Source organism: Protopterus annectens, chromosome 8.part1, assembly GCF_019279795.1.
Source record: "Protopterus annectens isolate FY-2018-M chromosome 8.part1, PAN1.0, whole genome shotgun sequence".
Taxonomy (NCBI): domain Eukaryota; kingdom Metazoa; phylum Chordata; order Ceratodontiformes; family Protopteridae; genus Protopterus; species Protopterus annectens.
In genome coordinates, this window is record NC_056742.1 from 55,763,297 (window position 1) to 55,788,310 (window position 25,014).

At 34.2% G+C, this 25,014-nt stretch overlaps 1 protein-coding gene across 3 annotated transcripts in view; it reads left to right on the top strand.

The window, feature by feature from the left end:
• The first annotated feature begins 5,287 nt into the window (after positions 1-5,287).
• ZNF536 (zinc finger protein 536) overlaps positions 5,288-25,014 on the top strand; it is a 1,745,320-nt gene continuing 1,725,593 nt past the window's right edge. For 2 of the 3 annotated variants that reach the window (XM_044081671.1, XM_044081673.1), the window contains exon 1: positions 5,289-5,542. The gene's annotated coding sequence lies outside the window, so the exon portion shown is untranslated. Of the gene's footprint in view, positions 5,543-25,014 lie in introns of all 3 variants that reach the window. The other variant, XM_044081674.1, reaches the window with a different exon arrangement.

Consider the following 25,014-nt stretch of genomic DNA (forward strand, 5'->3'; position numbering starts at 1 on the left):
GGACATTTACAGTTACTAGCATTTAGCTGCAACAATGATGCATTACAACAACTCTACATATAGGTCTGGACGTAGGTGAAATGGTGCCCTAGGCCAACTGTTTCAGCCTCCCACAAAATACACTCGCACAATCCAGTTCTTCTCCCTTTCTTGGGCTCCCATTCCATACACTTTACTTTTTTTTCTTCCTTTCCCACATTTTGCCTCCCTCTTCAGCTTTTTCAAAAATACACAACTTTCAGAAATTATGATTAACTGAACCAGGATCTTGATAGAAGAATATCCTGGTCATAAGTACCCTGGTCATGAGAACAAAGTGCAGGATGAACTGTAAGCAATGTCCTTTACTTTTAAATTATTCCAGGGGACAAACCTGTTTGTAAGAGTGATGCATCAGTTTTCAAGCATATGAGGTATTTGTTTATCATGCCACACCATCTGATGAGAATCATACCGTGGAAGATTGATATTACTTGGATACATGAATACACTGATAGTGAAATTATTCCTGTAAAACCACAGTAGAAGGAATTGTTATAGCCCATGGCAGTTTATTGAGAGCATGGACTGAACTTAACTTCAAATGCAACTGTTGAGAAAGCACCATCTGGTCTCAATGGCAAAGACCATAGGACCACTGACCACAAAAATAGACATAATTTGAACTTGTGCTTCATTATGCAGCCTGTGAAACACTTGCCAATATTGGTCAGAGACTCGGTATTTGGAATAACATGGCCAGTCAGACATATGAATTGCACTCAACTTTTGCAGAGATATATTTTGTGCCACCAATCACAAAGCCAAGCATTTCAGTACCAGGGTACAGCCTTACTTCAGAGAAAGTCACATGATAATAATAGACTGAAAATACTGCCCTTTCCTGAAACCAGATGAGGTCTACTGTAAACTTCATGAAACTGGACATCTACTTTAAACTCCCTGAAATCAGACAAGGACTACAGTAAACTAGGCAAGGTCTGTTGTAAACTTTTAAGTTTTGTGTAAAACATGCAACACATAATCTCCAGTCTCACCCCTCCTGCCACTTTCACAAGCATCAACATGACAGATATATTTGATATGCAATGATCTGTGACATAACTTCAGCACCACTAAGAAAGATGATTATATCCTTAATGTCTCCAGAAGTGGTGGAAGAAAGATTGCATTAGCAGCATCAAACATCCATTTCAGGCAGATTGCTATATGGTGGGTATGTTTCTTTTATAATTAAAGGAGTGGAGTAAGTTAAGTATTAGCTGTCTTTTCTTATTACAGCTCACTCATTTGCACTTAACTATATGAACTATCCATGTCCATATTGCTTTTTATAACATTTTATTTGGGACCATAAATAGCTATAACTGAAATTCCCTTTTCCATGTTATCATATTTATTTTAAATGCTTACACATTAGCCATAAAACTTTTTTTCCTCTGTATATACATTTTTCACTGAGTAGTCATTTGTCTGATGACGATCTATCCCAGACATTATTCACCCATCATATCTGTATCCAGTTAACACATGACTTGCATTGCTTCTACTATGTTTGAGATACTTGATCAATTACTAGAGTTTCACAGTTTCCTCAAGCTGCAGTCTAGGATGAGAATATGTATTTAAGAAGAAACTAATGCGGTACAATATGCATCTGAGTTGTGTGAGTTCCCATTTATGTTAACCAGTTTGATGTAAAATGCAAATATTTAAATAGCACTATGAGAACTAATTAAAATAAGGCCAGTAGTAAAAGGTATAATGAAATGAAATGTTGAAGTCTTTCATATTCCAGATTATATGAGAAATGTTGACATAGTCTGTTGAAACATAAGCCTGATAATAATAATAATAATAATAATAATAATAATAATAATAATAATAATAATAATAATAATAATAATAATAATAATAATAATAATAATATCACTAAATGGTCCTTTTAATGATTGGCTTAATTCTTAATATTTTTACTACTGTTGTTTTCATGTCTTTTAACTTGTTTCAACATCTGAGAACATACTTACATGCTTCCCAACAGCAAAAATAAATTGCACATACTTTCCTGAGAAACTGCTTTACCCTTATTAGTTTTTTGCTTTTTTGCCAGAATAATAGAAATAATGAATAAAGAAGCAAATGTCCATTAACTCTGCATGTACTATATCAACTTATTTTTCGAAAACTCTTTGTAAAATCAGAACTACTCTGTATGTTCCCATCTAAATGCATAATTATTACAGTCTTGTTTCTTTTTTTTTTTTTTTGGGGGGGGGGGGGCTACATCACATATTCCCTATTCCAGTCCTTAAATGCAATGTGAATCCTACTGAAATATCCATGTAGTCTTGCAAATTAATTAAAAACATAATTTATAGAAAGTATTTAACATATAATTCCATTCATAAAGGCATCTGAAATCTCTAAAGAGCAAAACTGTAAGCTTTATAAAGTATGTTTGTGTGTGTGTTTGTGTGTGTTTGTGTGTGTGTGTGTGTGTGTGTGTGTGTGTGTGTGTGTGTGTGTGTGTGTGTGTGTGTGTCTGCTATCACAGCATATTACAAGACATAAAACTGAAATTTCACATTATGAAATGAGGATTTAAATGGATTCTACTTCAAAATATAAAGTCTTTATTACTCACTCAAGTCAGAACAGTTCTGTCACTTCAACAAGATCATGTTTTATTTAATGAAATTGTACACATTAAACATACCCTTGTGATAATCACACTGCTTGGAGTGTTAACTTACAGGTAACAAAGTAGAAGTCTTGCATTCTACACTTGAACTTCATTGTTGTAGTCTCATTGTAAACTTACATGCTATCTATGAATCTGCCTGTTCTGTTTTACCATGAATAAGAATCTCATCTTACAGTGCAAAATAGCCATTACATAATCCTGTTTGAAATAAAATAGAAAATATTTAAAATGATAATCAGATGTGAGCCTTCATCTTACTATTCAACATGGTTCGAAAATGTTTGTTAATGGCTAAAAATGATGTAGAGTACAGAACTGATTGTTTTCTTTGGAGTGTGTTTTAAGCTGCAGTTTCTGAAAAAGTCTCAAGATACTTCATGTATCTATAGATTATCCTGCCAGCAGTCATATATGATGCGATACACTGAACCGGATTAGACTCACTATGTGTTATAATACAGGTGAGAGGGAATGGCCAAGTAGTTTAGCTATGGTCATACTGTTATCCTCCTTGTGGCTATGGTTGGATTTGAACCTGAGAAGCCAGGACTGTAATATGACTACCATCTGTTTCACAGAGCATTATAACATCTGACAGACATTTCCTTCAACCAGCTGGAAAAAAAAGGTTAGGTAACCAAAAGGACGCCACAAACAATAATGAACAATAGTGATATTACTCCTGAGTATAAGAGAATTACTTGCAAAACTTAATATTTTTAATAAGCATTGCAGTTTCTTCACCTGTGCCAAGGAATATTTCTCTGTTCAGTTTCAGAGTATGACTAAACTAAATACCTAGATTATTCTTAACAGAAACATAAGAGTTGTTTGACTAAAATGTGATACTGCACCAGTCTATGTAATTAATGTACTTATATATATATATATATATATATATATATATATATATATATATATATACATATATATGTGTGTGTATATATATATATATATATGTATATATATATATATATATATATATATATATATATATATATATATATATATCTTAGTAGTTATTGTATTACAACTAGTGCATATTAAATTGTTCTACAAGCATCATGTTGCAGACAACTGCATATTACAGAAAATGTACTAACTAGGTTTTGCTGGAGTTAATATAAATACTTTAAATGTCACCATTACATTGTTCAAAATGCTTTTCTAAAGACCATATGTTAACTTCCTTTCGACCTGCTTTCCCACCCATGTTTCTTTGTTAGACTGTCATTTATAAAGGATCACTTCACTCACAATAGTATGTTCAAAAGAATACAGAATATAATCAGTTGATTCACAAATAATTGAAATAAAAGACACCCCATACAGCTCCTATTATAATTTCCGTAGATACCCAGATATTATTAATGTGATTAGTATGCTAATTCCTTTACTGATAAAAGTTTTATTTTGGATAATGTTCCGGCTGAAAATGTAGGCTTGCATTCCTTAGGTTAAGGGAGAATAATGCAGGAATCATTAATTTGAGACATGTCACCAGACAAGTGTCTGGGCTGTAATCTTGCTTAGTGTTTGTAAATCAAAACGTATTGGTGCAAGGTATGACCAGGGAGCTACTCCCGAACTTTTTGACCTGGTGGTAGGTATCCAAACTTCAGTACTTTGCGCAGTCTGTAAATGAATGTCAAACGCAGGCAGCAACTGCAAAAATGAGGCAGCAGGGTCTTGTTTGTTCTTATGGCCTTAAGAGAGATCCCGCATTTAGAGTCTGCTATATTATTTATTTATTTTTAAGAAAAAGTTATGTCTGCTTCTCATAATTGCACACATCCGGTGTTCACATTGACGAGATTCGGGCATACAGAAAATTGGCATAATGTTTCTCAGGGATTTTCAAGGAATCCATTTCAGTTTGGATTACAATATAAAACTAGCTGCACCTGAATCAGTGTGTCCCCATGGCTCGGCATTTTGAATAATCAATCTGTCTGCAATGCTTCTAATCACACACATCAACATATTTCTTTTTTTCAGCTTTTACTTTTTTCTATTGTTATTAATATGCGTCAGTGTCACTTGTAAGCTTGCTCTTTAAAAAGGCTGCTCATTTGGCGTATTTGATATGTTTTCTTATTACCATATCTTTTCCCATAATTACACCAGAATCATTATATAATCCCACAACAAAGGCTCTATTGAGACACTATGCTTTTGTCAGCTATGGGACACAGAATCCATAATTGCATTATTGAGCTCTCTGCGCTATAGAAACATAAGCCAGCCATCTCACCAATCATATCTGTGCCTGCTTTTGCCTGTTTAATATAATTAACCAAAAAACAGTGTCCTTAAGATACTCCTGGTAAAAGTTGTCTTAAAAGTTATACGTTTAATAATTAAGTCATTTTGTCTTGTGTTTCACGATTATTCTGAACCTTTAAGGCACAAAAAAACCTCCATGACGTTTCTCTCTAAGTTTAATTACCGTATGCTAATGTGCCTGCCTACTTACGTGATTAATTAAAATCATATTTTTTTTATAATCATTTGGCACTAACATTGCTCAGAATTATCAAGATTCCTCAACTGTCGCACACACAGAGACAGTGGCAGCTGCGAGTTGCAATGATCCAAATGCCTAGCTGAAGACCTTTTTATGTGTTTGTATGCATGCGATTGGCAACATAACTGGCTTATTTACATTAAATACGCCACAAGGTTACAGTGCAGATCAACGTCATTTTATCGCTGATTACTTGTGCTAAACGCCCGAGCTGCTGTGACTGATGCCTGAGCCACGCCGGGCAGCAACCTTTCCGTGGGACGTGGACCACAGCAGCAGCAGTCCACTTTAAGGAGTTTGCAACGCAGGTAAGAAGAGCTTTCGCTTTTTTAAATGTTAGTGTGTGTATCGATGATGGGGAGGGGGGTGTTGGGTGGGAGGCAACGGGCAGGTAATCGAGGGTAAGGCTGAGGATCTAATGCCTCAATAACAAGTCTGACAATCAGTGTGTGGCTCCTGAGACAGAACAGGCAAGATTTTTTTTTTAAATAAGTGTCTGCTTTACAGGAGCTCAAGGTCAAGCCCAAGCTGCGCAGTGTTAAATGCTTTCTCAGTTGTTACTCCGGGAGAGAAAAATGGACGATCAGAGACCATTCTTTGTAGGTTATTATATCAAGGGCTCAGCTTTTGGCTCATCAAAGCTAAATGCCGCAAGACCTATCTAGTTGCTGTGAATTATGCCAAGATGACAATGGAGTGCTTTTTTTAATGGTACAATGCATTTCACCTACTAAGATAGGGGGAGTCCGAACTGGGAGATGACAATATCTTGTCATGTTGGCTGATCGCTATCACTGAAACACGTTGATCCACAAAACAGAAACATTAATAGAAAGACTCCCGCACTCGGGGTGTGGGGGGGACCCTCACCAGGGCAAGCCTGAGGCGGCAAACGTGACACTTGTGAGCTCCACTTTTCCCCCTCAGCCTAAGAAAATGATCAAGTCAATCATGTGGACTTGCTTCATTATTCATTGAACACAATCTTTTTTTTTTTTTTTTTTTTTTACAACCCTCCGTTTACGGGCTTAGAGTTTCTTCTCCGATGTGGTTTAAATTGGAAGGTAAGAAAAAACGAACCTGAAAGCTCCTATAAACGTCCGAAAAGCTTTTTCAGACAGAATTGAAGGGGGTTGAAGTCATTTCGGACTATTTTATGTGCATTTTTAATCTTCGCAGCAGGGCCTACTTTTCCACCGTGATTAAAAAATACAGTATAATTAAATATCCATAGCAGTGACGTTTGCAAGCAGGACTGTCAGGGGAAAAGCTGAGAAGAATGAAGGAAGCAGGGAAGCCATTGAATGGCGCTACACTATTTAGCCCAAGGAAATAACAGCTTTGTCTTTATTGTTTTTAAGTGTGAACCGTTACTTTGGACAGTTGTTGCAGCATTTTTACAGTAATTCTCACAAATATAAATAGGTTATGCAACTAGGGTTAAAATATAAGTGTACTTACAACTGTTGAAAACTTTTTTGAATTCCCCGCTTTTCTTGATAAACTTTATTTTGAAGTGCATTTTTTTAGAATTGGGGGTATGGGGGAGGGGGGAAGTGATTGTTAGCAATTCCCTGAAAGTTCACGGATGTGTGCCATGTGTCAAAAGTTGTGAGATGCAAGTGCGTGGAGAGCTCTGCCATTTTAGGTTATGATCTTGCCCCTAAACAATACATTTTGTGGAGTTAAGAGTGTGTTGCTCAGATGTACACTAAATGTTGCATATACTAGCCTGAAACCTTCTGGGGAGGAGAGCTGCACGCCTTAAAGATCAGTTTACAGTTGTTGCAGAAAGCACCTGCTCTAAGGAAGTGGTCTGTATTCGTTTTTTTTTTTTTACATGGGAAAAGTAACAGGTTAACAACAAATCCAACTTAAGCGCATGTTGTCTGGAAGAATTCAGCACTTGAACTTGGAAGCAGCCTGACATGGGAACGCTGCCGGCTGAGCTTTGTCTGCCCTCGCAGGGGGCAGTAAATCTAAAGTCGACACTCCTGCTTCTAGCCGGGTACCCTTTCCTTTGGGGGCAGCAGCAGGCATGGTCTGGGAAAAGGCACTTCTGAGGAATGCTGAAAGGGATGCATTAGTGCAATAACACATTTACAGGCGGGCCACACAACAACGGTGTTGGATAATGCATTATTTTCTGTAAAGATGAAGGACTCCGTCCGGATTTTTGAAACCTCATGTGCACCAGTTGTGGAAATGAAGTGAAGAGTGTAATGCAAACGCGAAGGGGAGATACAGTGCACGAATGCAAACTTTTATTTTCTTGCAGATGATCGCAAAGGGATGTTAAGTACTTGCGGAGGTTACTCTGGCTCCGTGTGCACCCGCAGTCTATTAGAGTTAAATTACATGCCTTACAAAACAAAAGCTGTGGATGGCAGGCATATTTCATAGACAGGGGTGTGTATTACGACACCAAGCTAAGACGCGAAGAGGTACATCTGTTCATTTACACTGAGTATAGTAATAGTGCAAGGACTATTATTCACTTGAGTATTTATGTTCTTGTGGACCGCGTCGCCGATACCATTAGGACTAATTTGTACACAACAGTTATCGCTTGTCTGTCTCCAGTCTCTATACAGTAAATAACAGCAGTAAGGAGCATTTACCCTTCGGAAAGCTTGCTGGAACGTCGTTCTTTTAAACATTTGCGTTTGAAGTGAACTCAGAAGCTGGCACCAAAACTGCCTTAGCACTAAGTTAATAAGGTATTGGACTGTGTGTGTATCACAAGGACAATGCTACGTTTTTATATGCACCCCCCCCCCCCCGCTCCTACATGTTTGTTGTTAAATAAAAGCTCACATGGGCCCAGCTGCAAAGAGCTACTGTGACTATTGCATGGGCAGGGCATGTCTGAGACGTCTCTCAGGGGATTTTGCACTCTCACCCAACTCTGTGTGAGTGTGTGTGTGTGTGTGTTGGGGGGGGGGGGGGTGGTACGGTGTGTGCTGCATGTACAGCATTTTGGAGAAATCGTTATAACAATGCCCAGTAACTGATTTGGACTTTAAAATCGCGATGGGATTTTTCTGTTTCAGTTTTTGATACATAATATCATATGCATATGAAATAATTGAGCTACAGGGTCCTTTCTTTCTCTTCTTAACTTTGAAATAAAACTCGTGTTGACTATACGCTATTGGGAAGTGGATACTACACGTTTAATGAACTGCTGGGGGACCTGTGGAGAAGAGTAGTGACAGTGGCAGAGCATCCCTCAGTCTGTTCAATGTAAGATTTGGCAGACTGCTATACAGTACTGTAAAATGTGATCCAATGCCAGTAACACCCTGCATCGCACAAAAAAAAAAAAAACAGATGGACAAATAATGGCAAGAAAAAAATCGGGGCATTTGTTTTGAAGTGTTCATTAATAGCTACTATGGCACATTAGCAGGTTAAGCATATTTTATACATTGACTGCTGAAGGCTGTAGGTTCTCCACCTCCTCTCTAGGGCAATTGATGAGGTCTGTGTTTTGTAACTAATGACTATTAGGATTTATGATTTTGTGTTGTACAACCTTTCTTTGTAAGATGAGGACTGAAGAAGTGTGTGCCTTTTGAATTCATTTGAGTCAAATATTTTGACAGCTGTGTAATGTGAGGTGTATAGATTTCCAGTATATCATTACAGTTGCTGTCTGCAATAGCAGTTTCTGTTTTCCTTGTGTATTGTGAAGCATCTGAGTTGTTTAGCTAGCTATAAAATGTACTTTTTAGTTACCATAAGTATGCGTTCACTCAAAATTAGACAATCCAGAACGATTGTAAGTTTAAATTTGATACATTATAGTTTGCAAGTTTTATGTAAGTGTATATATATATATATATATATATATATATATATATATATATATATATATAGTATAAAATTACAAAGTATTGCATCTGGAACCTCAAAAAAGTTCACAGAATTCCAACACTTGTTAAAATAGTTACTAACATAAATGCAGCAGTCCTGCTTTCCCCTTTTATCTCATTTTGAAGAATAATATTGAATTATTATCTGTATGCTAACAGTATATTTTTCACAAACAAAATAGATGCAAAGATCACAGTGACTTGCTTAAAGCATAAGAGGGCTCCTGGAATTTTATTTCTCCTATCTCAAATAGTTATACACTTACTGGTGATGACTAATTTAGCTGTAATGGCAGCTTGATAACAGAATACAAATGTTTTTGGATTATGGTGTGAAATGCTAGCTGTGTAATGCTGAATGCACTGATGTACTCTGTCTGGATGAAGCTCCCAGTTCCTGTATCAATGACTTTGGATATTGAAGTGTACTTGCTTGTTCACTTTCCATGGAATGCTTACTTTCAGATTTCAGAGTGTGCAGTAGCGAGTATATTAAATAGTTATTATTAGCAGATAATAATCTAAAAACACAGTATTATTGCGTAGTAAAGAAGACATTGGAGTTCAGTTTTTTAACTTCTGGGTAGTTATTTTGGCTTGATTTGTAACAGATTTATATAAAATAAAAATGTATCAGTACGACATGTTTATGTTTTATAACAACATAAAACATCTTCAAAGATTTTGACTCTTTGAGTTTATATTTTGACTGCTGCTTTCAGAAGCTTTTGCAGTAAGTATGTCAGAGGATTACTTAATGTTTGATATGTACACACACACACACACACACACACACACACACACACACACTTGCACACACTGTGTATTACTTCCAACATATGCTGTACATTTTACATACTTAGATAATTATTTTAGAATAATGTTATTTGTTGATTGATCGACTGATTCCATGTTATAGATGTATAATTTTTGATCTTCAGTTATGTAAAAGTTCAGGTGTACTAGGTAATCTTACCAATCACAAACAGCGATGTAGTAGCCATGTAGATTAAGTGTGGCTATTGAGTATATTTGGATTTTAATTAATAAGTAGTTCTTAATTTTGTATTATATTAATACTTAAAACAATGTCATAGGTGTGTGTTATTTGTGTTTAAATGTGTTTATTATGATTGTCCTTCCTTTTGCTGTTTTGTTTTTTCAGACAGTTTGATGCCATATTCAAATCATATTAAAATAAGCACAGCTCTTGACTTCTTCTGTACTTGGTTCAACAGCTTATGTTGCATTAGTGAGATCAGCTGACAGGACTTTGTAGCAATAACATTGCTTACTAATCTTGATTGCAATGCTCATGACAGTTATGCTAGTCTATTCTTCTGAGAGCTGCATAGTTACAGTTTGTAATGCTGTTTAGAGTAAAAGTTTGGAATTTCATTTGAAGTTAAGAACGTAGATGTCTGGAATAGTTTTCTCAACCCCTAATAATATTCAGTGAAATTTATAGAGTTGTGATTTATATTTAGTGGCTATGCTATTCACCTAGTGGTTACAAGGTAGTAAAAGTGTAAGAACTGTTACCATACTGAGGGGTCTGTATATGACAGTATTCATATAAATATCTAAACGCCACAGTATAGATTTGGTTGTGAATTTTAAGTGTTCTAAAGGATAGTTGCTGCTTTCAGACTCTGTTACATGTGGCTGTCAGGTTTTCTATATCTGCACATATCAGTTTTCAGCTGTGTACCACCACTGATAATTTATAATATGTAGTCTGCTGTCAGAGATGAGTGCCATAAAGTCACATTATGAGAAATAAAGATGGCAAAGAAGATGAAGTTGTAGCAACTTCAAGTCCAAAGTAATGCAGTAGAGATTCAAGTAATGTCATCCCTGCATAATAAACAATTAGAGATCTTTGCAGTTTAGATTGATTATCTACAGAGTATGCCTAATTTTAGTTTGTTATAAATTAAAAATCTACATTATGCAAACAAGTATCTTCTTTAAAGAGGTGGTTAGACTTAATTTCAAAATAAAATAATCTGTCTTATTATAGTTTGTTTTGGCAGCAGTTTTTTTTTACAAAAAAGTATTTAACATTCAGCTCTGTATTTAGGCACCACATATGTTACTGAAACTCTTTACAATTAGCTGTAGAACAACTCTTAATCTCTGTTTTTTGAGCAAAACTGTACTGATATGTTTAAATAACAGAGGCTCAGTATGGAATGTATAATCTTCTAATAATGCTTATTCCATTTGCTTATATGATGCCTTTATTGCATACAACTCTGTTATACAAACCTGCCTACAACACAGTTATAACTATGCTGAACTTCTGACAACTTGTCAGATTATTTGTTTGTTTAGTTGTTTAGCTGTCTAATGTGGTATGTAGTTAGACACATGTACTTGCTTTCAGGACCAGTGTTTAAGGAGTATTTATAGGTTGTGTTTAAATAAGTGATTAAAAGTCATGTAGGATATTTACAAAGTTCTCCATTCCTTCAACTGAGCATACTGTCTGTGGTATGTTTTCCTTCATTTCATGTTCATTAATTTGTATTCTATAATGCTGAGTCTGTTCCTTTTCCTCATGAAAGCAAATTCAGTACTGATTTCTACCATTGGGGGAAAAAAAAGCAAAGACTGACCCCTTCTTTGGGTGCATCATTATTTTAGCTAAAAAATTAAAATGTTGTCTGTTTATCAACAAGAACAGGGTATAGGTGGACACATATCAACTTGCTGTAATTGAGGCTACATTTCTGCCACTATTTCTGCATTCTTTGAGCATTATACTGGTAGTGTCTCATTCAGAAATGTGGGCAATATCTTTAGATATAAAGCTTATCTATAAGGCAGAAATGGAGAGATAAAGGTTAAGCTACTTATTTAAATGACAGGAAGGATCACAACTGACAACTGGCAGAGCTGTGATTTTTTTAAGTTGCACTCTATGCAAGAGAAACTGTAACATTATAATGTATCAAACTCTTGTTGTGGATTTTAATTTTATAATTTAGCAATTTTAATTCAATTTATTTGTTTGTTTTTTTTTTACTGGGTATTCTGTGTCTAACCACAGACATTGTAGTATTCCTTGCTACTGAGACCCCTGGTAAATATACTGCAGACAAGGCTGTATCTTAAATAATAGATTGATTATTTATTTATTGTCTGCTTTGTTTCAGTGTAGCAGATGTCACGATGATATCAAAACAAGCTTTGTTCACATTGCTGTCTCACTGAGTTAGTTCATCAGTTTCCATTTTTTATGTGTTTTCTGAATTTTCACATACATAACTAGTTTGCATGTAATTAGAGAAACATCTTTATGTTATCCATTAAAGAAGATGTGTCTGTGAGCATGTCTGCTTACATGGATACCATTCTAGCAAGTGCATTTCTTTCATTTACATATACTAATAACAGTTCAAGTGGAAAATATATACTGAAACTGAGACATTTGGCACAGAAATAATTAGTATTAAAACATTTAAGTAGAAACATTTCATAAGCAGTATTGACTAACTTTATAATTGTGCTATTTTTGGAGCTTTAGGGATCATAGTTTGCTGGAGATTTAATTTTTTAAAACAAAGGTGAATAGTTAATCAGTTTGGATTTCCATCACATTTTTCAAACAAGGTTGCATATTTAATTAGTTATGATTCCCATATTTTTTATCAGATTTTAATTACATTTACGTGATTTATGACATGCTGAGTTGAATATATAACTTAAGCGCTAAACATTGTTGCCCATCAGTTTTGCAGATTCTCGTTAAGTGGCCTTTCATCTTTAGAATGAAGCAGTGCTATTGTATCTCTGAAATTACAGAATGCATTATTTTCAGGAAGACTGTAAGGATGAACACAGTGGCAGCAGTAAAAAAAATATCACTGGTTGTGAAACAAGTTTCTGCCTGTCTGTAACACCTTTGTCAAACTGTTACCTTTTAAGATGATATGTTTTTATATTCATATAGTTGATATTGCCAAATATAATTTGTGCAGTCCATTTAACTGATTGGATGATTGCAGTTTGTACTGTATTTCTGTTCATGTCATAGCTAGTAGCATAATCTGATACATCCAAGCACCAGTTCTGAAAATTAACAGGTGTGATTAAATGGATTAGAGAGAAGTATAACTAACTTGATAATATTTTATGACATGCGTCACAACTACATTATTCATCTAAGAGATAAAATGTTACTGTTTTAGAATTTATAATAGAAGAATTTCTAATCTGTAAATGGAAAGAAATGTGTTGTATACTTCTAAAATAAAATTAATTGTTACTTTGATGCTATTATTTCCTTAAAACACATTTATGTTTTAAAATTCTAAGGTGCCCTACTTATTCTATAGATAGTACAGAACACTCAAACGTAAGGTTAATAGGCCTTACCTTTCTGAAAATAAAAGTGGATGATATGCAAAATTGTGAAGGACTCCTCCCATTCACTTGTTTTAAAAGGCATGTAAGCTGTGTGTGCTATTTACAAAATTGTTTTGAAATAGAACAGACTAAGATTTCTTAGTGTTTGGCAGCATCATGAGCGGACAGGTGATCCGCTGTGGCGACCCCTAACTGTGAAAAAGCTGAAAGAAGAAGAAGAAACTCAGTGACTTTCTTGTAATGCATTTGCACATATTATAAGCAGGTGTTTAGACTACATTATTTTGCTGGCATAGCTGTATTTGTATACCTGAGCTATATCTATTTTAGTGAGATGTAATTTAAAACCTAGTTTATTTCTGATCTTGTATATTATGAAGATTGCATAATTGTTACTAAGACTGTAATCACATCTGTAAGTTATCGTATGAATTATGTCACATAATGTTTTGTAGCTCTGTTTGTGAACTTCCTGTTGGCTTGAGGCACCAAGAAAAAATGTAATGTACTGTTACTAACTGTATCGCCCTTTTAATTTTCTTCCCCTAATCCATCAACAAACTGTTTCCTGTTTGCCATATTTCTGTTGTTTCAACAAAATCTGGTGTTAAGGGATTACATTCATATCTGCTGCTTTATTTGCCTCTTATTTACTCTTTCATCTCACCTGATTGTTGCTGAGCATTTCATGATTCTTTGTGCACTTCTGAAATGTACTGTTTTGTTTGATATATTATTATATCTTATTTTTTATTGTATAACTATGGCCTAGTGATGAAGTAAAAAGTAGTCATTATATTCTAATTTTAACTTTGCTGTATGTATATGTGACCAAGTTACCTACGGAACATGGATCAGAAGTTATCTAACTTGGCCAGTCTAGGTACCAGCTGTAAATAAATTGATATATAGTTAAATAAAGATTTAAACATGATAATATTGTTTTCAGTAGAATATATTAAGCACCCATATGACATCATACATAGATGTTTATGTCCTTTGGAAGGGATGTTGTCATATTCATACCCTGTTGGGTTAATGTGCAATACCAAAAGGAAACATACTTCCCTTCATCCTTATATAAATGGCTGAACCCTATATATTTCAGTTTACTTATGTGGAATACACATACATGCACATTGAGGCTTGGATTTGGGGGCTGAGTACCATATATGAGGTAGGTGTGCAGATATTTAATACATTGCTGCTATATGTATGCTTGGTTTTGAGTGGACTGGAAATGGCCATTGGAGTATCATTCCTATTTCTTCTTATTTTGTGTGCCTTTCCATTGTAACACTATATCACTTTATAATCCTTTAGATCTTACGGAATGTAGGGAAGTTGTTTTAGCTTTCTAATCAGTTGTATTGATTTGTGTAAAAACAAAATGAACATGTATTTAGCAGGATTTATTTTGTTTTGTTATTTGACCAACATTGACTGTGCTGTTGAAGTTGGGATGCAGTTTGATACTGTCTGATTGTCTCTTTCTTTCCTTCTATTCCCCATTTTCCATGCAGTATGATGGTAAGAAGTTAGCAAGATGCTATACTGCTTGGCAGGGCAGTAATAGTAGTAAAAGAAAATCTATATATTTTTATGGGTAAACGTGATTAAACATACTCTGAAGCTTACAGCAATAATAACTTACTGTCTGGCCATACTTCCATGGAGAAAATCTTACTGCATACGCCTAATCGGAGGAAAGTACCTTTTGAGGTATCTGCACTTAAGAGGTGATGCAGACTGCTACATTGATCCCATTTCCCCATAATGGTTACACATCCTACACTTCCCTTTTACTCACTTTATAAGTGCACTATACTATGTCACCATAGCAATGTGATTCCTAGTCACTTCCTATTTGAACTTCTTCAAATTTGTTTACTCTTATTGCAGCTACAGGGTCATTCTTGCAGTAACTGGCTATCATCTGAGCAACATACATTCAGAGCCTTATTTGCCAAAGTTTTACTTGGCCACACTGTTTTGAGACATTAAACAGATTATAAGATCACCATGTAAATAAGTATTAATGATTTTTTTTTATTATAATTTTATTTTTGCGTACTGCTCCAGCCAGTCATCTTATGTACTATATCTTTTGTGCACCTTCTCAGTATGGGGTGCAGAATTGCCAAAGTTTGTCTGTCATCTAGGCAACAGTGGGTTTTTACCTTAAACTGTGTCCATTCCTGTTGCACTGTGTGCTGTGCAGCAGGGGGTATTACTTGCCCCTTTGGGTGGACATAGCCCAAAGGCTGCTCTAATTCCCTTGCAAGAAGACACTTCGTAACAGGTGTTTGTTCTCCACTGATGCTTATTGCCCATCTGTAAGCTAAAGTGCAGGCATTTGGCTGATGTAGTTTGAAAAAAACCTGATGTGGTGTGAATATGTAAAATAAAGGAAAAAATGAAATTTCTAAGCCTCCAGTATATCCGCAGTTTTTCAACCTTGTTTCTTACAGACTCTAGAAGGTACTTCTTGTGGGACTGTGGCAGATGAGAAGCAATGTTTACAAATGTGTGTAATTTGATTCCTGCTTCTTTTCCCTGGGATGAGAAGCAGTGTTTACAAATGTGTGTAATTTGATTCCTGCTTCTTTTCCCTGGGATGAGAAGTAATGTTTACAAATGTGTATAATTTGATTCCTGCTTCTTTTCCCTGGGACGAGAAGCAATGTTTACAAATGTGTGTAATTTGATTCCTGCTTCTTTTCCCTGGGATGAGAAGCAATGTTTACTAATGTGTGTAATTTGATTCCTGCTTCTTTTCCCTGGGATGAGAAGTAATGTTTACAAATGTGTGTAATTTGATTCCTGCTTCTTTTCCCTGGGATGAGAAGTAATGTTTACAAATGTGTGTAATTTGATTCCTGCTTTTTTTCCCTGGGATGAGAAGTAATGTTTACAAATGAAAAACGAAACTAAGTAATTTCCACAGTAAACGAACCACAAACTACGAAAATTGATTCAAGGTGACTGAATAAAGCATGGAACACCAAATTAGCGCTTTCATTCACTTTATTTAATGTGAACTTCCTCAGAAAACAACTTATCCAACCATTCCAACAGTTTAAATAATATATTACCCATCACATGACTTGTAATATAATTGAATTGATTAACTAATTAATTAATTGATTTCTTTAAAAATATATAAATTGTAAATATACATATATTATACATACATAAATCATTATAAACAATATATAAACAATATTTCTTATGTGATATATATAAAACATTTTAACTAAATAAATATAAATGTATATATAAAATGTTGTTAAAATTACTTTGTCTGTAAAAAACATTTTATGTTTATTACTTCATTTAGACCTGGAGCCTGGTCCGCTCCTAAATAAACCTGCCAAATAGACTCTCTACATTCTAGTTCAAGTTTTTTGTTGCCACTAAATACACTATTGTCAACACTATCTAGAACTGAAAAAATAAACTTTTTAAAGTTGTTACATTTAATAGAATGCTTGCCTAGTGCATTTGTCATGTCCTTTTTCTTGATGGCTAAAATGTGTTCACTAATTCTTTTTTTGAAACACCTTGTAGTCATTCCTACATAGTAGCTTGGACATGTCTGGCACTGTGCAACATAAATTACCATTTCACTATGGCAAGTGTAATATTTTTTGGACCAATGCGTAATATTTATATGAGAAAAATAAACTGAAGAAGAATTACTAATATATCTACACTGTTTACAGTGGAAACACGCATATGTACCTCTAGTATTGATAGTAGCCTTTTTTGTTGTATCCATGGTGTCCACCTTTTTCTCTAACAAACTCTTAAGATTCACAACTTTCTTAAAAGTAAAATTTGGTTTTACACCAATCACTTTGACTAAATCCTGATTTCCCAAAACTATCTTCCAATTGTCAACTATAATCTCTTTGATAAGCCACATTTCATTGGAGATGGGCAAAACAAATGCATTAATAAATTCTTTATCTACAGTTGAAATATTGTTAGTAATAGAAACTAATGAACTAATAGATAAAATAGGTCCAGCTTTGCTATTCCTTAACAACATAACTTCCCTTTCAATTGAGTGCAGCCAAGAAACATGGTAACCTCTGTCAAGAAAGAATTTTCTTAAAACTCTCATTTCATTGTGAAAGATATTGTTCTGAGATGTCAATCTACTCAGTCTAATGTATTGCCCTTTAATGACACCTCTTTTCATGTGCAATGGATGTATACTGTCTTTATGCAAATACTGATTCGCAAATGTTGATTTTCTATATATCTTACTGAAAAATTGTTTGTCTGTAGAATCATAAGACAGATTTAAATCCAAAAAATTCAAAGTGGTCCCATAACCACCAACTGAAAATTTAAAAAAATCAGTAGTACTATTTAAATAACTGACAAAACCATTAAATTCGTCTAATGTACCATGCCATAGAAAAAACAAATCATCTATATAGCGACAGTAAAAAATAATCTTATCAATGTAACAACTGTCATCAATAAAGATGTTCTCCCAATTGGCCATTGTCAGATTTGCATATGCTGGAGCCACCCTTGCACCCATTGCAACACCAGAAATTTGCCTATAAAGATTACCATTAAATGTAAAAAAGTTATTGTCCAAAACAAGTTCCATTAAAGTACACACTGTATTGACTTTTGTATTACTTAAATCAGTGTGTTTTGATAGATATTCCCTCAAATATTCAATACCTACCTCACTATTGATACTGGTGTATAGTGACTGAACATCTAATGATGCCATACAAAAATCTGTAACTGATGGTTTTAAATCTCTCAGTAATTCAAGTAGATGCCAAGAGTCTTTTAAATAGTGTCTTGAAGCCTGAACTATAGGGTTTAAAATGTAATCCAACCACATAGAAATAGTTTCAGTCTTAGATTTAGTAGCTGATATGATAGGCCTAAAGGGAGGATTTCTAGTGTCTTTCTGTATTTTTGGAATACCGAATAACACAGCCATTTTCGGATATTCAACATGTAAAAAGCTATAACTCTGATAATCCAACTCTCCCTGACTAAACATGTCAAATAGACAAGTATCTAATCTTAGAAAACTATGCTGAATAGATGTATAATTTACTTTTTGATAAGTATTTTCATCCAATAATAAGTTTTCCAAAACTACAGAAAGACACTAGAAATCCTCCCTTTAGGCCTATCATATCAGCTACTAAATCTAAGACTGAAACTATTTCTATGTGGTTGGATTACATTTTAAACCCTATAGTTCAGGCTTCAAGACACTATTTAAAAGACTCTTGGCATCTACTTGAATTACTGAGAGATTTAAAACCATCAGTTACAGATTTTTGTATGGCATCATTAGATGTTCAGTCACTATACACCAGTATCAATAGTGAGGTAGGTATTGAATATTTGAGGGAATATCTATCAAAACACACTGATTTAAGTAATACAAAAGTCAATACAGTGTGTACTTTAATGGAACTTGTATTGGACAATAATTTTTTTACATTTAATGGTAATCTTTATATGCAAATTTCTGGTGTTGCAATGGGTGCAAGGGTGGCTCCAGCATATGCAAATCTGACAATGGCCAATTGGGAGAACATCTTTATTGATGACAGTTGTTACATTGATAAGATTATTTTTTACTGTCGCTATATAGATGATTTGTTTTTTCTATGGCATGGTACATTAGACAAATTTAATGGTTTTGTCAGTTATTTAAATAGTACTACTGATTTTTTAAAATTTTCAGTTGGTGGTTATGGGATCACTTTGAATTTTTTGGATTTAAATCTGTCTTATGATTCTACAGACAAACAATTTTTCAGTAAGATATATAGAAAATCAACTGTTTCCTGTTTGCCATATTTCTGTTGTTTCAACAAAATCTACATTAAGGGATTACATTCATATATATTATTATATCTTATTTTTTATTGTATAACTATGGCCTAGTGATGAAGTAAAAAGTAGTCATTATATTCTAATTTTAACTTTGCTGTATGTATATGTGACCAAGTTACCTACGGAACATGGATCAGAAGTTATCTAACTTGGCCAGTCTAGGTACCAGCTGTAAATAAATTGATATATAATTAAATAAAGATTTAAACATGATAATATTGTTTTCAGTAGAATATATTAAGCACCCATATGACATCATACATAGATGTTTATGTCCTTAGGAAGGGATGTTGTCATATTCATACCCTGTTGGGTTAATGTGCAATACCAAAATGAAACATACTTCCCTTCATCCTTATATAAATGGCTGAACCCTATATATTTCAGTTTACTTATGTAGAATACACATACATGCACATTGAGGCTTAGTACCATATATGAGGTAGGTGTGCAGATATTTAATACATTGCTGCTATATGTATGCTTGGTTTTGAGTGGACTGGAAATGGCCACTGGAGTATCATTCCTATTTCTTCTTATTTTGTGTGCCTTTCCATTGTAACACTATATCACTTTATAATCCTTTAGATCTTACGAAATGTAGGGAAGTTGTTTTAGCTTTCTAATCAGTTGTATTGATTTGTGTGAAAACAAAATGAACATGTATTTAGCAGGATTTATTTTGTTTTGTTATTTGACCAACATTGACTGTGCTGTTGAAGTTGGGATGCAGTTTGATACTGTCTGATTGTCTCTTTCTTTCTTTCTATTCCCCATTTTCCATGCAGTATGATGGTAAGAAGTTAGCAAGATGCTATACTGCTTGGCAGGGCAGTAATAGTAGTAAAAGAAAATCTATATATTTTTATGGGTAAACGTGATTAAACATACTCTGAAGCTTACAGCAATAATAACTTACTGTCTGGCCATACTTCCATGGAGAAAATCTTACTGCATACGCCTAATCGGAGGAAAGTACCTTTTGAGGTATCTGCACTTAAGAGGTGATGCAGACTGCTACATTGATCCCATTTCCCCATAATGGTTACACATCCTACACTTCCCTTTTACTCACTTTATAAGTGCACTATACTATGTCACCATAGCAATGTGATTCCTAGTCACTTCCTATTTGAACTTCTTCAAATTTGTTTACTCTTATTGCAGCTACAGGGTCATTCTTGTAGTAACTGGCTATCATCTGAGCAACATACATTCAGAGCCTTATTTGCCAAAGTTTTACTTGGCCACACTGTTTTGAGACATTAAACAGATTATAAGATCACCATGTAAATAAGTATTAATGATTTTTTATTATAATTTTATTTTTCAGTTCTGCTCCAGCCAGTCATCTTATGTACTATATCTTTTGTGCACCTTCTCAATATGGGGTGCAGAATTGCCAAAGTTTGTCTGTCATCTAGGCAACAGTGGGTTTTTACCTTAAACTGTGTCCATTCCTGTTGCACTGTGTGCTGTGCAGCAGGGGGTATTACTTGCCCCTTTGGGTGGACATAGCCCAAAGGCTGCTCTAATTCCCTTGCAAGAAGACACTTCGTTACAGGTGTTTGTTCTCCACTGATGCTTATTGCCCATCTGTAAGCTAAAGTGCAGGCATTTGGCTGATGTAGTTTGAAAAAACCTGATGTGGTGTGAATATGTAAAATAAAGGAAAAAAGGAAATTTCTAAGCCTCCAGTATATCCGCAGTTTTTCAACCTTGTTTCTTGCAGACTCTAGAAGGTACTTCTTGTGGGACTGTGGCAGATGAGAAGCAATGTTTACAAATGTGTGTAATTTGATTCCTGCTTCTTTTCCCTGGGATGAGAAGCAGTGTTTACAAATGTGTGTAATTTGATTCCTGCTTCTTTTCCCTGGGATGAGAAGTAATGTTTACAAATGTGTATAATTTGATTCCTGCTTCTTTTCCCTGGGACGAAGCAATGTTTACAAATGTGTGTAATTTGATTCCTGCTTCTTTTCCCTGGGACGAGAAGCAATGTTTACTAATGTGTGTAATTTGATTCCTGCTTCTTTTCCCTGGGATGAGAAGTAATGTTTACAAATGTGTGTAATTTGATTCCTGCTTCTTTTCCCTGGGATGAGAAGTAATGTTTACAAATGTGTGTAATTTGATTCCTGCTTCTTTTCCCTGGGATGAGAAGTAATGTTTACAAATGTGTGTAATTTGATTCCTGCTTCTTTTCCCTGGGATGAGAAGTAATGTTTACACATGTGTGTAATTTGATTCTTGCCTCTTTTCCCTTGTAGTTTTCCTTGAGCTGTAGTAGTGAGATTGAGAAGTACTTAAGGCAACCGATTTTTAAAGGAAAGGAAAAGGCACCAATAAAATATAATAGTATATATGAACTATGCATGTCTTGTATAGTATTATGTAATAATATTTGTATTTGGCAGTATTTTAAGCATTTCAAGAATATACAAGGGGGATGATTTTTTTCTTTTGTGACGGAAACAAGACACCATTAACACTCCAAGGGACTGGATTATTTCATTCATTTTCAGTCCAATTTTATGTTATTCTTGTTCATGGTGGAGTAATCTATTCCAGCGATAGTAATGTATGGAGCAAATTCTGAACAGGATATCGGTCTATTATAGCTTATTTCACTCCACATACTCTCCCACAACAAACTATCAGGAAAAGTGATTCACATAAAAGCATGCATTTGAGATGTAAGCAAAACACAACACAGTCAGAGGAAATATATACAGCCTCTATAAAGAAGGTAATGCATTCAGATTGTGAAACAAGGAATTAAATATGGTGAAGCACCAACCGTAATGCTATGATAATGTCCTATACCACATTTGGTTCTATGTACAACACTTAATGGTAACTGTTATATTATAGTATGAATTTCTGGTTTCAGCATGGCTCCCATTAACATATAACTGTAATCATAAATTGATTTTATTTTTCATTCGTCTTCTTCTTAAAATTTACTTAAATGATTCTTAGTGCTGGGTACCATATTCTTAAATAATCTTTTTATATGTTTTAATTATTTCAATGACATTAATATTGTTTTGAAGTTTTATTTTCCTTCCTTTCCTTCAGTCACAAAGAATTTGCTTGGTTTACTTATGACTTTGTCATACTTTTTGATTCAGTTGACTATAAGCCATCCATATTTCTTGGTACATACTGTATATTCATGCAAATATTTTAAGCAGGGGAATAATTCCCTTTTAGCTTACCAATATACCAAAGCAGTAATGTATGTAATAAGTATCACAATTGTTCTTAGAAATATCTAAACTAGTGATTGCTTTAATATAATTTGGTAGTCTGTTCCAAGCATCAGCTATTCCATTATAGAACCAGTTTGTACATCTGTCATGCCTACATAATGTGTGTGGGTTGTTTGATGATTCTGTAGTAGTCTATGAGAACCTCAAACATTCCCAGAGGTATTTGTTTCTAAATGCCCAATATACCTGAATAATGTCTCCTCTTATGTGTCATGGTCATGGATGTTATTGGTATATTTTCCTTAACTTTTTCCAGTTTACTCATGCCAGTTTTCTATAAGGTTTCCATATTAGTATTCCATACACTATTTTTGGGTCTAATGTAACTTACCATGATTTCATCATTTTTAATTTTCTAAACTTTGTAAGTGTTTTTACAAAACAAGTTTTATAATTATCATTGCCAAAATGATTGATATACTCAGAAAAAAAATCAAAAGTGGGTTTACCCTTCTACCCAGGTCATTAAATGAATCCACAGTTCCAGTCATCATGTGGTGTATTAAATATTTACACTTCAGTCTTTGTCTCCCTGTTTTCATACTGCTATTTTTAAGTATTTATCAGAATATTATTTTCCTGTACCAAAACAGTCAATTGTCAAGTTCTTTGAGACATGTTGTGTCTGTAACAAATGTAACCCATTCACACATTTCAGATACTTGCATACATACAAAATGCATTAGATTAAAAAGATAGATCTGAAAGATACAATCTAAACAAACATGGGCCCAAGAAAGACTCAGCCCTAAGAGACACTCTAACTGTATAATAGAATCTTACCTGTCCAATTTCTGTATGGTACTTGCAATGTCCTGTTTGTAAACCATACAGCTATCCATCTTATCAATGCCTAGTTGTTCTAATTTATTGTTCAGTGTTTTGTGTGTGACCCTATCAAATGCTGAAGAGAGGTCTACATAAGGTCTACATAAATTACATCACAACACAATTTTTCATTTACAGCTGTTATTGTATTATGACACAACATCATGTCACATATAGTTCTAGATCTGTTTTAGATGTATGTATTTTGATATATGGTTTCATGTTCCAACCATTCAAATTCTGATGAAAAGATATCCAACATTATCTTCTCCATTATTTTCCAGAACAAAGAAAAGTAGACTTATGGGTCAGTATGACTCTGGGTTGTCTTAATTCATTTTGCATGTTTCCACTCTCGAGGAATGTTACTGTACTTAAATGTTCTGATAAATAGCATATATAGTGGTATTGTAAGTTTATGATGAAACGTTCTCATGTCATTATTGCTAATTCAATAGATTCAGTAGACACTCTCTGCTTTCTTTGAGTTAAGTTTATGTAGTATTGTTTTTCAACATAATGCAATTTATTTTCAGTATCTGAATTTACCTGGAAGTTACTATAGCAAATTATCTCCCCTTAGTGATGCCCCAATCTGTTGTCTGAGAATAGATTCTGCAGTCATTTTTCATTTAGTTATTGTTCTAGTAAGGGTCTTTAATCCATTCTTTAGAGGGTTTCATGTCATATGTCTCTGTAGAAATCAGTCAGTTATTTTATTCAGTTTCACCACATTTACACACAACAGACATTTTGCCCTCTTGGGGCTGTGTTCCTTCCCTAACAGCATATGTGTTCTATTCATGCCATTTACTGTGCATGTAATTTTCCAGGATTACTCCATCTCAATATGTTTCACTGTCAGGATTGCCTATGGATTTATGGTTCAGCAATATTGCAACGTAATCTTAATCTTTGCAAATATTCTTGTAAACCAAATGTCAGTGTGGCAAACAATTTATTGCTGTCACAGTACCATAATACATAATAAAACTCAAATAACATCTAGATATCACTGTTTTGTTCTTGTTACATTAATCATTCAAGCATACCTCCATGAAGTTATCATTATTCTGTCTTCTGTTTCATCATTAAATTTAAAGAAAAAAGTATTATATCTACTTCTGTGGTTTTCTTGCAGGTTAATCAGAAATCACATTTTTCTATTATCAGCATCCTTTTTAGAGAAAAGATAAAGTTATAAGTCTAGATTTAGAAAAAGCATTTGAGTCAGAAAATTGGACCTACTTGTTTACTTCATTAGAAATATATGATTTTTTTCTGCCACATTTATTAATTTATTTTAAAAAGGTATATAAAAACTCCAAAACTTAAATTAAAATAGAATTTTATATCTAATGGACTTAAACTGTTTACCAAACAGAGTTGCCCTCTTTGCCCTTTAATGTTTGCTCTAGTAATTGAACCTTTTTTAAATTTTATTGGAAGCAATGATAAGGTGGGAGGTCATTTTAAAATGCAACTTTTTGTGAATGATGTGTTTTTGACTCTGACTGATATCAACTATTCAAT